At 41.4% G+C, this 15,722-nt stretch overlaps 1 long non-coding RNA gene across 1 annotated transcript; it reads left to right on the top strand.

Annotated features, from left to right (window-relative positions):
- Positions 1-1,885: 1,885 nt before the first annotated feature.
- LOC138849833 (uncharacterized) lies at positions 1,886-7,599 on the top strand. Its single transcript, XR_011389050.1, has 3 exons — positions 1,886-2,084; positions 3,611-3,683; positions 4,217-7,599. It is a non-coding gene; the product is annotated as an uncharacterized lncRNA (long non-coding RNA).
- Positions 7,600-15,722: the final 8,123 nt, after the last annotated feature.

Genomic DNA, 15,722 nt, shown 5'->3' with positions numbered 1-15,722 from the left:
GTTAAGTACATTTTATATCATTCAACTGTACTTTAGGTAAACTCAGTACCAATCTCTTTGTCAAAACATCCTATTCCCCAAAACATCCTGGATAAAGAAATCTTGACATGACAGTCCTTCACAATTTCTAGTACATAGCTCAAATTGCTGCAGTTAAGAGTCACAGACTGGTTGTGAAATGAACCATCTTATTTATATCTAAACATGGCTTGGGTTTTACTTTTGTTTTCCAATCCCACATTTAGACAATTTGATTCCTGTTATTGCTCTGCTTTCAAACTAAGAACTCTTCATGCCAAGAACTGTCCTTGTTAGGTGATCAGATAGCTCTTGCATTCCTCTCTATCTGAATCTTCAGCAACCATACGATGAGTGAAAGGCACCATTTTCTCCCCTCCCAATACCATTATTTTTTCTTTACAAATTCATTCCTATTGGCCTAAAAACATGCTTTTACTTCCCTCATCTATAATATTTTTCCTCTACCAAAATATTCTATCGCCCCATTTCTTAACATTTATATGAAGCAAACACCCTGTAGAGCCTTCTTCAGCTTCTCATCCCTCATTCCTGTTTAAATATATCTGATCAGACCTTCTGCCTTCCATCCCTACTCCAAGCCCTTTCTGAAAGCTGCCCTCCATCGGGTTACCAAAGACCTTGTTGGCAAACCAATATGCAACTCTCAATCCTCATGCAATGTGACCTACTATCAGCAACATCTGAGGTTTTTACTTCCTCTCCTCTTCCTGATGTACTTTTTGGTTCAGCTGCCAAGATACTACAATGTCTTGTGATTTTTGCTTTATCACAGGATGTGCTTGGCACATGGTAAGTGCCCACAAACAATGGTTCAAGAAACTCAAGACAACCAACCTCATCTGCATCATGAAATAAATTTGCACTGTTATTAGCAAAATGCTATTAAATGCTCCTTGAAGGTACAAAACATGCTTCCATGAAAAGCAAAATATCAAGTACTGTTGGCAAAATAGCCATCTAGTCTCACCATGTTATCTACACTGTCTTTATGCAAGGTGTTTAAAGAAGCCACAGAGTATTGATAAAATGATGGCGACATTTCCTTTTCTCTCTCAATATTCTACTGAAAATATCACCTACTTCTTGAGAATGTTACAGATTTAAAATCCCAGCCTGATGCTCTCTTCTTTGCTCAATAATGTATTTGACTGAAGTTGGGAAAAGACTCTTGAGAATACACTAGTGATGGATATGGTGATAGACTGCCATAGCAGGTCAGCTTAGTAGAAAGCCAAGGATTAGGAGGTCACATGAGATAGGATGTCATTCCCTCTGGTCAGATAACATGCAGTATTCGTGCTAGAGAGAGCACTCCTACTCTCTGTAAAATAGAGGATAACTCATTAAGGGTGTCCAGCAATACTTTTGGAAGAGAATTGAATTAATTCAAGTTGAATTGTGTTGAACTGAAAACAAGCAAATGGCCTGGTACAGTTTAACTGGCTTTCAAATTGATTTAAAAAGGCATATCCATTCAGCGTGTCTTTCCCAGATCAAAACACTATGCGCAGCTGAGAGAAATCAAGAATCTAGAATCGCAAGATTATGCAGAACAGTCCTTGAGAAAACTGAAAGTGATTGCACTCAGCATCTGCACGTTTTATGAGAAGAAAGGCACGTATGCTGAGGACTCTGTAAACATTGTGGGAGACGAAGCTGGGATTGTGATGCACAGGGCTTCCTCTGGGTGGGGGACATGCCACCAAGACAAATGACAGTCAAGCACTCAGTTGGCCAAAGTCTAAGATTATTAACCAATTTCCGTCCTATTCTTTTTTATGGGCTTTAATGACCAGGCAAGATCTCACTGTTTAATATTTAAACAAATGCTTTTATGCTGAGACAATGAGCCACTGTTGAGACTGGCTATAACTGTTCACATTCTCCAGTGTGGCTGACTGCCATTCCTGCTGGAGTCAATGCATAAAAGTGATTTCTAGAAACGTTCAGGAATAAAAGCTGCCGGGTTGGTGACACGTGTGAGTAGAATCTCTTAAAGTTGCACACACCGCGTGCCAGGTGTGTGTGGTCTGCTACCCAGGGTGAGTTCCTCTATTGTTCTAGCTCCTCTAAGAAAACAGCGATTTGGTTGGCAGAGCTCATGTTGACTAAACAGACTGGCTTGTTTCTTTGCACTCTTTCTTCTCAGCATTGACCCTTGTCAATGTATTGACATCGGTCTTTAGCAAACTCTTTCTTCATTATCCATCATCAAAGGCAACGGGGTGGTAGGCTTAAGACTGAAGGTTCAAACACCCCTCATTGTGAACGTGGACTTTGGTGAGCTGTGCAGTGAAAGCATGTTTCAGACCAGATAGGTAGGACATTTCTCCAGGCTCGTTTGGATCTAATTAAACAAAAATTATGTATTTTTCCCCTTTCAACGTTAGATGTTCTAACATTTAGATCAGATAGAAAGCAAGAAGACTAACTTTTTAAAATGTTCACAATCTTCTATGGGCCTGAGAAAAATGTGAAGAACAATTTTGAAGACAGTCTTGACTTCAGCCCTTATGGAAACACGTCATGTGTCACACAATCGCGTTCCAATCAATGATGAGGGACCACATTCACAGCAGTGGTCCTATAAGATCTTGATGAAGCTAGTGGATTGGAATAGGCCCAAGATCTTCCCCATGCAGCTGTCATAACGTTGTAGAGCAGCACATCACCCGTGTGTGTATGTGTATGTGTGTGTGTGTGTGTGTGTGAGTGTGATGCTTCTGGCATAAACACACCCACTGTACTGCCATTATGATCATGGTCATAAACAACTATGTGAGGACTTAAAAAGTTCGTGGGAAAACAGAATGAAAGATAACTTCATTTTGGTGCAAAAAGAACTTTAAACCCATGCCTAATTTTTTTTCATAATATACATTCACCATGATTTTTTTGAAGAGCTCTCATATGCTTCTGGTTTACATGTTTACTCTACTACTCTACTACAGTTTTCGTCATTCTATGTACAAAAGAAACTTACTGTAAAACAGTAACAGCAGCAGCAGCTTCATACATTTCATGTTTCTGCATCTCTAGATTGCATTATTTTTCTGGTGCTTGATTTGACCTCCTCTTATTTTGATCAGTCTGGCCCCAGCAGCAGTAGGCAATATCCCATACAGTCCAGGTGTGTAGTAGGCTATACCATGTAGGTTTATGAAAACATAAGAGGTTTTTGAAAAAGTTCGTGGAAAATTTCTATTATTAAAAACATGCTGGGTTTCCAAAAATTTCTTGCACAAAACTAATTTTATATTTCAATCTCATTTGTCTGTGAACTTTCTGGAGTACTCTTCATATACTGCAAAGCCCACACAATGAGAGAAGGAGAGAAAGAAAGAGAGAGAGAGTGAGAGAGAGAGAGTGACAGAGAGAGAGAGAGAGAGAGAGAATGAGAGGAGTCCCAACAATTTTCATTCTTGGATCAATTTTGAATTAATCTTGGACTTGTATCCAAGATCAAGGTCCCCTCTTCTCATTACAGTGCCCTGCTAACAACTCGTGTTTTATGTATGTGGAAGCTAATTAGCAATGCTTGGCATTTCTTTGTGTTTCTATTTTACAGTGGAAATCATTAAGAAAAATGAGCAGTGGGAGAAAATGCATGAATGGGACAGTTACATTTATTGGGCAGCCAGGTATGTTCTACACGTTTTCCTCGTGTTCCGTCATTTCTGTACTGACCATCTCAATTGTCCCAGACGAGACGGGATTTATCTACGGTAACACGATCTGCAGGTGACAGCCAGTATTTGAACCCAGATGTCCCTCTTTCTAGTACATTCTTTGTTAGTGATATGACAAGTCACAGAATGTGAGACAAGAAGCTTGGATTTGATTCCTAGGCTGCCCAATGACTCATGACATGCCATTCATTTGTGGTTTAGGTTCTTTGTGTCTTGGTTCCCATATCTTCCTGTCTGTAAGCCGTTTGCCTGTTAATTGGCTTTGAACAACACCTAACATCAGAGTATTTCAAAATATCTGTGCAAAATGAGTTTAAAAGATCAGTTTGCTATACTACAAAGAATTTTGAAATCCATGTATACCTAGAGTCTTCAAAAAGTGAAAACTGTGTATAATGATGATAAAACTGCATGCATTTCTAAATTTCTTCACACTAAAAAAAGCATGGTTTTTAATTCCATTTTTTTTCATTGACCTTCTGAAGTACCCTCATATACACTGGCTGAAGTGAATCTAGGACTTCTATTTGAATTCTCAACCGTGGTGTGAAAATGAGAGGAACATTTCAGGAATACTTCAGTTCCTGTCAACTGACAGCAGTCAATCACAGACGTGGGAGCCCAGTAAAAAAGTCCAGCGTGCCATCTGCCTCCCCGGGAACCATTTGGTGAGTTACTGTTGTCTTTGGACTCCGTCTCCTACTTGCAGGTTTGCTACGCTCTGACCCAAGAGGCAAAGTGGAACTACCATATATAACGAACCACTCTATTCCAGCTGTCAAAAGGCGAAACGATCCCCCAGGGAACTCTTGCCTAGAAGTAACCATTCTCTAATGAGTTGCTGTTTTTATTAAATATTTTGTGGAGCTGACTCATCCTCTTGGATTGCAAGCGACACAAACATGATGTGCTGTGCTTTTCCTATGCAGAAGCTGTTTGCATGCTATGTAACAAGTCCCCAGAGAGTCTCTGCAAATCAGTGATACTTGTCCAGATTTAAAGAGCTTTGCACAAAGCTTTGAAAGAATTAAAAAATAAGCACATTCAACTGTGTTCCCTGGAGTCAAGGCGTATCCTTCGCAAGAGGGAGCTGGGGGATATGAAAAAGAACATGAAATCAATGTGAAGAAAACAGATGTCCAGAGCCCCAGGGGCTGGCAACACAATTCCTGAGCAAGAGAGTTATAAAGTGTAAATGAGACAGGAAAGAAATGTGATAACATGGGGGAGTGATATCTATTGGGTAGGCCTTCGGTCTGTAGGGATTTCATTTTTTCAGCACCAAATCAGTGATGGCACCAAGAACACACTTGCGTTCATTATGTTAATAGATGACCCCAGGCTGACCCGGAGGAAATGAAAATTCATGATGACTTTATTCCACGTGGGGAGGAATTTGGTGAAGATGTTAAGGATGTGTTCCCGGCAAATCACACTCATAGAAAATAACATGACAAGAGAAAGTAATTTGGAGTTTACCGTAAACGTCATACTCTTTCTAGAGACCCGCGCACGGCTGTGGCACTGTCTCCCAAGTGCACAACTGAAGAGGAAGTATATGGTGGGGTCCCGTTTCTTTGGTCAGTACAACAGCTGGAAGAAGGGGGATGGAGGATACCCAGAAAATGGCAGATTCAGGCCAACCAAGAAGATGAGGCTGGTGATTGACGACACATCAAAAAAGTGTCGTTCGGAACGTGATCATCATTCTTGGAGGTCTTTGGTTGGGTGGGGTTGCTTGGACGCCATGGTGACCAGCAGCACGCATGACCTCAGGGAGTCCTCAGGGAGTTTAGAAGGTTCTTCAAGGCCTCCTAAACCTGGTGTGTCTGTGGGCTGCAGGAGAGGAGAGGGGTTCGTGCGCTGCACCCTGGGTGCGGGCAGCAGCCATGATAACACAGACTCAGCTCCTGTGGGTTTCTCACTCTGCGATGCTGGCTCTGAGCTTGGGGCAGGTCCACATTTCCTGGCCGCTCTATCTCCCAGATTGGAAGTGCATGACTTCATTTTTTACCCTTCTCTGAGCTAACCCTGAAATACCAGACTGAGATAAAGGAGCAAAGAAAAACACAGAATATAAAGAAGAGAAGATGGAGGCAACAACTAGAGGATGGCTAGGGCCTCAAGCCTTGGCTTAATCTCCATTTGCACACCATCCTAGAGGACACTACACCTTAATTAAACACTTTCTCAGCTACGGAGATGTGGCTTTAAGATGAATTCCCTAGGCTCTCCTTCCAATCAATTTGCTACCTGAAAACTCCAGAAACTCTGGGCCTGCCAGTTCTGCTACTTAATCAAAGACATGCTTGTCCCCTGATCCTAGAATCAAAGACACTGTGAGCAGAAGAGGACTTCAGGATAGGTCATCTGTCTAACATTTTGGCTTTACAAATGGGCGACTAAGGGGCGAGCAGATAAAGAAGTAGACCAAGCCCACCATCTCACCGTGCCCCAATGCCAGAGAGCAAGGGGTACCTTCCAGAACACAAGCTCAGGGCCAGTAGTAGGCAAAGCCATCTCCTGTGATGCCAACATCTCATATGGGTACCAGTTGGTCTCCTGGCTGCTCCACTTCCAGTCCAGCTCCCTGCTAAGGTACCTGGGAAAATAGTGAAGATGGCTCAAGTCCTTGGGCCCCTGCATCCATGTGGGAGACCAAGATGAAGTTCCTTGCTCCTGGATTAGGCCTGGCCAAACCCTGGCTGTTGTGGCCATTTGGCTTCTCCCTCTTTCTCTCCTTCTCTTTCTGAAACTCTGCCATTCAAATAAATAAATACATACTTTAAAAAGGAAAACCCCACAAGCTCTAGATGGGAAGAACGTTTGTTCATTTTTCTCTCCTGACCCATCCCCAGTATTTATCCCAGTGTTAAGCACATAATAGGAACTCAGTAAATAAGTGTTGCATGAATGAATGAATGATCCATGACCCTGAGATACCTTCTGATGTTCTTCTTGTACTAGTACATATTTCAGATCCCCACACAACAATCTGAACAGCAATTTAACTTACTCACCCCACCTTAAGCCCTGAAATGACCTAATATTTATCTTGGAATGTTCCATCAGTTTTCCAAAAATTCTTAGTATGCAGTGGTGTGGTCTGACTTAATTCTGTTTACACACACATGCACAAAATGGCTACAAAAGTCCTCCAAAACTCTGTGGTTATCACCAGACATAACCTTCTGCCATGGAAAAAAGCATCACCTTGGAGCCCCAATTTTTGGTGTTTTTGGATTCTCAGGATTTCTTCCTAATCTTTCTTAAAAATTTTTTCCTAATCAAATTGAGGGAACACAGAGGACAGTGCTATGGCACGCCGAGTATCAGCATGTCTCTCCTTATTGGCAGTGCATACTTGAGTGTGCTGTGTGAAATTACAATGAGCAGGCTTGCATTTCTATCGTTTCTTGCACATGGACCTGTGTCCCTGATGATTTGTCACTCTGGTTTTCCACTGGCTAAACTGAGCATATCTTAAAAGTAATCAGAATGTCTGTACTGTTAAAAATGTATTACCACGGCTGGCGCCGCGGCTCACTAGGCTAATCCTCCGCCTTGCGGCGCCGGCACACCGGGTTCTAGTCCCAGTCGGGGCGCCGGATTCTGTCCTGGTTGCTCCTCTTCCAGGCCAGTTCTCTGCTGTGGCCCGGGAAGGCAGTGGAGGATGGCCCAAGTGGAGGATGGCCCAAGTGGAGGATGGCCCCTGCACCCGTGAGAGAGACCAGGAAGAAGTACCTGGCTCCTGGCTCCGGATCAGCACAGTGCGCTGGCCATAGCAGCCATCTTGGGGGTGAACCCATGGAGGGAAGACCTTTCTCTCTGTCTCTTCTCTCTCACTGTCTAATTCTGCCTGTCAAAAAATAATGTATTACCTGAAAAAAAAAAAAAAGATGCTATCTGTGATGCCAATATCCTATGTGAGCATGGGTTGGTGTTTTGGCTGCTCCACTTCTGATCTGCTAATGTGCCTGACAAGACAGCCCAAGTGGTTGGGTCCCTGCCATGCATGTGGGAAACTAGGATACAGTTCCAGGTTCCTGGCTTTGGTCTGGCCCAGCCATGGCTGTTGCAGTCATTTGGGGACAGAACCAATGTATGGAAGATCTCTTTCTCTATTTTTTCCACTCTCTCACTGTCACTCTGTCTTTCAAATAAATAAACATGTCTTTAAAACAAACTGAAGGAACTCTTTTACTTTGATTCATAGAAATAGTAGGTTTAGAGAACCGTAAGCCATATGCAGGTAAATATCACTGTGTATGAAGGCTGATATTAGGAAACGAGATTTCAAAACAGAGACATTGCAGGTGAGGCCAATTCTTTGTGGTGCTGAAGGATTCACCATCAGATTACCTTCAACCAGCACTGTGGCATATCCCATTTGGGTACTGGTTCGAGTACCAGCTGCTCCAGTTCCAATCCAGCTCCCTGCTAATGTACCTGGGAATAGAACAGATGATGGCCCAAGCACTCTGGTCTCCTGGCTTCGACCTGGCCCAGCCCCAGTTGTTGCAGCTATTTGGAAAGTAAACCAGTGGATGGAAGATCTCTCTCTCTCTCTCTCTCTCTCTCTGTGTGTGTGTCTCTCTTTCTCTCTGTGTAACTCTGCCTTAGGCTGTGGTGCAGTGAGCCTAGGACGGGGCCTTCGTATTTGCATTTTTAACACATTCCCAGGTCACGCTTCTGCTCCAGAGGCCACACTCTGCAATGCCAGCTGTAGACACACTGCCGTGTTTCTCATGTCCCCTTCTGAAAGTACCCCCTCATCCTGCCTGATGCCAACGCAGGACCTGGAGGTGGGCCATTCTGCTGACTCGGCGTGACAGATTCCAGGTGCATATCCTCTGCAGGTGCAGCCCACGGTGGCAGCAGGTCTCAGTGTGGAGAGGTAATGCTCCCACCCATTTCTCATGTAGCATATTTACTCCATCGTGCCTAACGCACTCCAGCCCCACTGTGTTCCGCAGCAAAAAGATCTCGTTCTCACTCAGCCAATTCCTCTGCGACCCAGTCCAGAAGGAAATCTACCTACTGGAAGCTGACTGACTGTCTGTCATCAGCCATCACAAGAACAGCCTTTTCTTTTTTTTTTTTAACTTTTATTTAATGAATATAAATTTCCAAAGTACAGCTTATGGATTACAATGGTTTCCCCCCCATAACTTCCCTCCCACCCGCAACCCTCCCCTTTCCCACTCCCTCTCCCCTTCCATTCACATCAAGATTCATTTTCGTTTCTCTTTATATACAGAAGATCAGTTTAGCATACATTAAGTAAAGATTTCAACAGTTTGCTCCCACACAAACATAAAGTGAAAAATACTGTTCGAGTACTAGTTATAGCATTAAATCTCAAGTACAGCACACTAAGGACAAAGATCCTACATGAGGAGTAAGTGCACAGTGACTCCTGTTGTTGACTTAACAAATTGACACTCTTGTTTATGGCATCAGTAATCCCCTAGGCTCTTGTCATGAGCTGCCAAGGCTATGGAAGCCTTTTGAGTTCACCGACTCTGATCATATTTAGACAAGGCCATGGTCAAAGTGGAAGTTCTCTCCTCCCTTCAGAGAAAGCTACCTCCTTCTTTGATGACCCAAAGAACAGCCTTTTCTTATGAGAGACTGCCTTTCAAATATCAATAGCATTCTGAACCTATGAGCACATTACTTATGACTTCTGTGTTTGCCTCTTATTACTCACCTAGTATTCATCTTGTTGAGACAAGGCCGCCTTGTATTGCCAACCACAGTTCAATGTCTGTGAGCCACGTCTAATACATCCTGGCTTCCCTCACATAATTCACTGCTTTGTGTACAATGAACAGTGAATTATTTAAATGCTAAACAAACTACTTAAGAAGAAACCTGTAAAACAACTACTAAGAGAAAATTACCCTTAGCCATCATTACTTATCTTCTTTCCCATATAGACTGTTCTACAATGAGTACCTTTTATTGAAGAAAGGGGTATGTAAACATTTAGCTTTATTAGCAATGTATCCAAATGTATTATGTGATTATTCTTATTTTTTAAGCTTTATTTATTTATTTCAAAATCAGAGTTATGGGAGGAGGGGTGAGAAAGAGAGATAGAGATCTTCCATCCACTGGTTCACTCCCCAGATGGCTGTAATGCCCAGGGCTGAGCCAGGCTGGAGCCAGGGGCTGAGAGCTCCTCCCATAGAGGTACAGGGGCCCAAGCACTTGGGCCATCTTCTGCTGCTTTTCCCAGGCTGTTAGCAGGGAGCTGGTTCGGAAGTGGAACAGCTGGGGCATAAATTGGTACTTCATGGGATTCTGGAGATGGCAGCTTTCCCCATTATGCCACAATGCTGGCCCAGGTTATTCTTGTTGAAATAAAAATTTTCCCATACTTTAAATATTTAAAATATTTCCATATTTCCCATACCCCAAGATCATGTAACAATTCAACAAATATTTATGAGAGTTCACTGCATATAAAGGAATAGGAAAGCAAAGAGTATATTCATTTTTTAAATAATTATATTTATTTATTGATTTGAAAGACAGAGTGACAAAGAGAGAAGAGAGAGAAAGAGATCTCCCTTCCAGTGGTTCACTTCTCAAATGCCCACAACAGCCGTATCTTGGCCAGGTGAAGCCAGGAGCCGAGAACTCCATTAGAGTCTCCTGCGTGACTGGCAGGACCCCAAGTACATGAGCCATCGTCTGCTGCTTTCCCAGGAGCATTATCAGGAAACTGGATCAGAAACAGAGCAGCTGGGGCTAGAAATGGCACTCTACTATGGGATGCCAGTGATGTAAGTGGCAGTTTAATCAACTGTGTCAGAATGCCAACTCCATACAATGCAGTCTTAAACAGCTCCCACCAAAATAGGAAAGACACATGGATAAAGCTTTGGATGTGACCCATGGTAGATTAAAGGTATGTGCAAGGCATGTTGGAAAACCACAGAAGAGAGTAGTCAGTTTACAGGTACCTTGCAGTGGGCTTAGAAAGTTGATACCCAATGTGGCAGAACAAATACAGTGGCATTGTTAGACATGTAGGACTCCTACTGTTAGGAATTGGCATCCCTTGGACTGTAACAGGTGAAACAAGAAAGATCATTGAGCAATCAACAGTTGGCTGTGAGCAAGTCAAGCATGAGGAACCAGAGCACTGAGCTGACACCCACAGTGATGTGTTTTGAGAAGAGCCAGAAAGATCTCTGGTACATCGAATATTCTCTAGAATAGACTATCTGCAAGGCCACAAAACAAACCTAACAAATCTGAAATAATCAAAACCATATCAGAAAGGCTCTCTGGCCAGAGATCCTGCCACCTATTGCCCTGGCGTTGACAACTGACCATTAATAAGTGCATCCTACAGGCGCTCTGGTTATTCATGGCACCTCCAACAAAATGTCTTCTCTCCTCAGATGCATTTTCTCAAGGTTGGCAGTACTATTAACATGTTCACAGGATAATTCTTTTTTGGGAGGCTGTCCTAGTCACTCGTTGTGGGGTATTTTGCAGTGTCTATGACTTCCACCTGGTACACAGATGCCAGTAGCAGCCCATTGCTCAATCAACAATGACAAAAATGCCTACAGACGCTGCCAAACTTTTTCTGGGGGACTGGGTCACTCCCTGTGTAAGATTATTTTCCCAGGAAACATTACACCTGCAGCCAGTGTTAGCTGAAGATCAAAGAACAGCTCTCCTCTCTCTAGGAAAACTCTCCCTCTCCCACTCCTGTGCAGCTAAGGAAGAAGCAATAGGGCAATAGGGCAATAGGGCAATAGGATGGCAACTGTCCGGCCAACCTTATTGGCTATACCAGCTCTGGCAATGGGGTGACAAATGTCAGAGAGATGGCTATCACTCCAACTGGAATTTAGGATTTGAACTCTCTTATCCAACTCCTTGCAGTTGGGAAAAGCAGCAGAAGATGGCTCTAAAGCTTGGGCCCCTGCCACCCACATGAGAGACCTGGAAGAATGTCCTGAATCCTGGCTTCAGCCTGGCTCAACCCTGGCCATTGAGGTCATTTCAGGAGTGAACCAGCTGATGGGAGATCTCTCTCTGCCTCTCCTTCTCTTTCTGTGACTCTGAATTTCAAATAAACAAACAAATCTTTAAAAAAAAAACCCTTTTCATGTTATAACTCTTGAAAAAATTGGTACTTTCCCATCTTTCAAAAATCAAGACAATGTAAAATAGAAAATAATGAAAAGTCTCATTTCCACCCTTAACCCATCTATTCCATTGCCTCCTCGCCACCAACATTCTATGAGTTTCTGTGGCTTCCTTCAAGAATTTCTTTATGAAAATATGAGAATATACAAATACATGTCCACATTTTCCTACTTCTCATTCAAAAGGTATCACGATATATATTCTGTTTTGCAGTTTGCCCTTTTTTATTCTATTTAACCTCTTGGGGATCTTTCCACATTAGAGAGTTTTCTCATCATTTGTTATTATAGCTGCTTTGTCTTCCATTGCACGGCTATGCCGTCATTCACCAGTCTCCCTTGGTGAGCCTTTGCGTTAGTTCCAATCATTTTTCACTGCAAGCCATGCTTCAAGGATTATCACTGGCTCTCCCAACCTTTATCTAATCTTTATATCAATCTTAAGAGGTAAGCAGAGAAAGGACATGCCCTCTTCTACAAATTTGTGTCCTGCATGCAAGTATGTGTGTGTGGCAAAGAAAAAAAGCACACATAAAACTACTCTTCAGTGTGCGGTTCAGTTGTCCTCAGTGTATTTATGCTGTTGTGAAACCGATTTCCACAACTTCTTCATCCTGCACAACTGAAACTCTACACCAGTAAGACTCCCTCTTTTCCTTTGCCTCCACCCCCTGTAATCATCAGTCTATAATCTATTTCTATGAATTGCTCTATTTTAGATAATTCATGGAGGTTGAATCCTACAGTATCTATAGTTTTATGACTGGCTTATTTCACCGAGCATAATGTTCTCAAGAGTCATCCACGTTGTAGTAAGTGACCAAGTGACAGGATTTCATTCCTTTTCAGGCTGTGTATCTATGCCATTATACATCCATATCACATTTTGTTTGTCCACTCATTTGTCAATGAGTATTTGGCTTGCTTCTGCTTCATAGGACTGCTCTGAGCATGACTGTGAAGATATCTCTTCAAGACTCTTCATTCAATTCTTTTGGATGTATTCCTAGAAATGGGATTGCCAGATACTATGGTAATTCTACTTTCAATTTTTTTTGAAGACTCCTTGGACTGTTTTCCGTAGCAGCTGCACCATTTTGCATTCCTTTCAGCAGAGCAGACAGGTCAGAGTTTCTGAAATACTATGAAGTTGGTAGTATAATTATGTGGAAACGAGACAGATGCTGCAGCCTCATAGATAATAGAAGGCAGAATTTGAAAATCTCCCCCAGGTCTTCTTGACAGAATCGAATGCCATGAATCAATGCCATGAAACAAGCAATTCAAATGTTATTTTCTGTCATCCCTAAGTGTGGTTAGCTCTGCTAGAGTCCCTGTGATAATCTCAGCAAATGTGTTTTTCAACCCATTGACAGTGTAAATCTTTACTTTGTCTTTCAATTCTGCTACTACTTTCACCTAGCACCACAACCTTGCATTTTACTCCAAAAATATAGAGAATTGGTATCCTAGCTCATGAGCAGTTATCCATGCCACGTTACATTCTCCCCTCCACTATTCATAAACTGACAGAAGTCTTGAACTTGGAAATGGAGTGATGCCTCTTTGGCCCCGTGTTGAGGAAAGAGCCCTGAGTGGCTAACACAGTAACCTGGCTAGTTGTGTTTGCTGACCCTGCCGGCTGTGATCTCTGGGCCAGACGCGTGGAGCCAGAGGAAGAACTAACTCTTGGCTGTATTGTTGGATTTTTCCAGCAAAGAATTATTGCAGGAAGACAGGTCACAAAGTCAAGGCATATATTACTGAGCAGGGAATACCACCAGAGGCAAAACAAATACCAGCAGGAAAGAAGGAGAGCCTGACCCACTCTCTGTTACACGTCTCACCTCAAAGACGCTGGGAGCTGGAAGCTGTTTCAATAATGATAGCTCAAGCTGATGACGATGCTCTCTAGAACTGTCCGGGCAGCTCAGTTGTTTTATATCTCCTTGATCAGACAGCTAATGAAGAAAAGGAAGGTCATTGCCATGGGGAAGGGTGTGACAGAATGTTGTTGAGAAGAACTAGTACTTTCCTGATCTACATATGCCTCAGATCAGCTTTCAAAGGGTTCGTGCTCCCAACTGGCAAGGGGCTTGCTGCTAACTGAAATAATCGTCTCCAGGCACTGGTGTGCACATTCCAACAATTAGGAAAAGTATAAATGAATAAATAAATAAAATAAGTAATAAATAGATAAGAAATGTTGAAACCTAACATATCAAAGTGAACTAGAAATATGAGGAGCCTTCAGAAACTTTATAGAAAATGCACATTCCGAAAAGCATGCTTGGAATTTGTATTTTTTTCTTTTACACTAAAATAAATTTTTATTTTAATTACATTTTCCATGAATTTTTTGAAATACACTTATGTACTCAGGTATAGAGGGAGATACCGGGGAAAATTTTTTCATCTGTAACCTGGCATTGGGTGGCAGGGAGAATAAATATCTCCCTGAAGAATTAAATACCCACTCTGGCACATATGTGGGTTCACCACGCAACTTCGCACTTCCGGTTTGTAAGGAAAATTGAATCCAATCCAAGGCTTCAGGAAATAAGCCTTAAAGCTTCAAATTCCTCCTTTATCTCAGCGATCAAAGCCTGAGTTTTATCATAAATTATCTACTCTTTTATCATAACACGTAAATTTCTTATAAAATGTGTATATTTCCAAGAAGCAGTAATACATAAAGGCTTTATTAGTCAGCTAAGTTACGACTCCGTTCCTAACCTATCTGCCAGGCTAAATCAATGGGTTCTTCTGAGCTTCAGAATTCATCAGTTCTAGAAGATTCACTCAAGGCACGGACGTTAAATAGAATTAACATTTTGAATCAAGTATCTATATCTATCCCATTAAAATGATTTCTTCTTATATTTTTAAAAATTTCTTTTTAACTTTTAGTTTATTTGAAAGGCAGAGAAACAAAGAGACAAATAAAATTATGAAAATCTACAATCTGCGTGTTATCCTTGTTAGTGTCGATTTATGGATAAGGAAAGTGAAGCATAGTAGTTGAGCAACTTGCCCACAGTCAGAATAAGTAAATGGCTTTAATTTGCACGGTAGATTTCGACCCCTGATAAATCTCAAATCCTAGTCACTAAACTTCTTCCCAGGACTCACATTTGATTGTTATGGTAAAATCAAAAATTGCAATTTGTTTGCTATCCTATAGTTTATAACATGCCTTTTATTATGTACTATAATATACTAATTAAGTGGCATTGTATTTAATTTTTGATAAAAAAAGAAAGTAGCATTGTATTTAATTTATTAATTATAAATAATTTATTAATTTATTAATTATTTAATTGTATTAGGTAGCATTGTATTTAATCTTTGCTAATAAAAGAAAATTTGAAATGACAGTTCATCCATATCAAAGATTACCACAATGTGAATAAAGCATCTGAAAGCAATTATGACAGATTTTGGGTGAAAACAAGAGAAATCGATCATTCACTTTCAAATATTTAGAGGACCTAGTGTATTCTCGACCTGATGTATGTATCAGTGAACAAATCAGACTAGAAAAGTATTCTTAAGCTTACATTTTCATGAGTCATAAAATAAATAAGTAGGAAAATTAATAGAGCAATAATTGCCATAAATCACATTTGATAAGATGATAGTTGCTGTAAGTAGAATGTGAGAACTGGAAAAAATCCAATACAAAAGCATACTAGATATGAAAACACAAATGATACTGAATAAGCAATTGTTCAAAGGATAGAGCCTCAATATTTATATCTGAAAATTTTAGGAACTATATAACTTGGGAACTGAATTTTTAGAACAGAGGGGA

Source organism: Oryctolagus cuniculus, chromosome 5 (assembly GCF_964237555.1).
Source record: "Oryctolagus cuniculus chromosome 5, mOryCun1.1, whole genome shotgun sequence".
Lineage (NCBI taxonomy): Eukaryota > Metazoa > Chordata > Mammalia > Lagomorpha > Leporidae > Oryctolagus > Oryctolagus cuniculus.
This window is presented reverse-complemented; position numbering and strand designations above follow the sequence as displayed.